We start from the raw sequence: 1,564 nt of genomic DNA, 5'->3' as shown, positions 1-1,564 counted from the left end.
TCATACTTATCTGCCTTATATCATTTAGATTCTGAAGGGAATGAGCCATGCATTTATTGGGAAGCTCTTATCTGAGTATCCTTTCATGTCAGGTAGCAAGAAGTAATTTTAAAAGCAGTGTGGAAAATGATACCTATAATGAGGTACTCATGTACATATACTAGTCTAACTGTGGTAATTTGAATTTTTGTCCCCTAATAGACTCAAGTGTTATTACAATTGAGTTTGCAGCTTCTGCCCCTAACAGGCAGACTCCTGCTATGGTGGCACAGAGGGGTGGGGGTGGGGGATGGAGGCACATGTCACTGGGGGCAGATCTGAATTCCAGCCTAATGTATACAGAATGCTTGAGCTCTACCTGGGTTCCCCAGAGTATGCTTGTGGTGATGGTGGTGGTGTTTCTCTGTTTGGATCTGAGAATGAGGGCCAGCTTCTTCCATTATGGAATGGCATGCTCCAGGACCTGTAAGCCTGAAATAAATCCCTTCTTTCCATAAACTGTGTCTGGTTTGGAGGTTCATCTCAGCAATGTAGAACTGACTATGACACTAACCATGTGGGGAACATTACCACAAGGAAATAAAATTCCAAAAAAGGAAAAATGCTGTACATAATGTGAAAATTGCTTATTGCAGAATATATATGTAAAATCAAGCAAATTAAAATAATTCTATTCTAACCTTAACATTAATTAAAATTAGATGTACTAAATGATGATAAACATGTAGGTATTTAACCATACTGATGAAGGATTTAGTAAGTATGACAGTTATTTTCTCATTGGTGGGACAAAACACCCACCCAAAAGCAGTTTATGGGAGGAAAAGGTTTATTCAGGCATAGTCCAAGGGGAAGCTTCATGGCAGGGAGAGCATAGCATGAGCAAAACTGCAGGGGAAAGAAGTAGTCCCAGTAGGTAGCAAGCCCTGACAAGCTGGGCTAATAAACACCTAGGTCTACTCCCAGTGGCACACCTCCTCCAGCAAGGCTCCACTTACCAAAAGCTCTACCACTTTCCCAAACTACCACTATCCGGAGACCAAGCAATTAAATCACATGAGCCTCTGGGGCTGGGGAGATGGCTTAGAACACTTTTCATGTAAGCATGAGGACTGAGGGTCTGACTTACTCTGAGTTTGATTCCTTAGCACCTATGTGAACAGCTGGGCATGGCCACATAGGTCTATAACCCCAATCCTGTGGGGAGCAGAGACTGGAGAATCACTGGGACCCACTGGTCAGCCAGTCAGACTGAAAACCACAGCTCTAAGTGTAGAAACAGAATGTCTCAAGGAAACATGTAAACGAGCCATAGAGGAGGACACCCAGTATATTCCTGTGGCCTCTGCACTTGTGCACATGGGAACTTACATATCCTTAAACCCTTGCATGCACCACACATAAGAAACACCACATCACATATGCCAAATTAAAAAAAAATATGTTCAATAAGAGCAAAACATACATTCTAAAGGCAGAGATAAACTGTGTTGACCACATTTGCACAGTGACTAAATGCTGTTGGGAGGTGAACTTTCCTAGTTTGAGCCCTGGGAATTTAGCA

The sequence above is a fragment of the Jaculus jaculus genome, chromosome 6 (genome assembly GCF_020740685.1).
Source record: "Jaculus jaculus isolate mJacJac1 chromosome 6, mJacJac1.mat.Y.cur, whole genome shotgun sequence".
NCBI lineage: Eukaryota > Metazoa > Chordata > Mammalia > Rodentia > Dipodidae > Jaculus > Jaculus jaculus.
Note: the sequence above shows the minus strand (reverse complement) of the source record.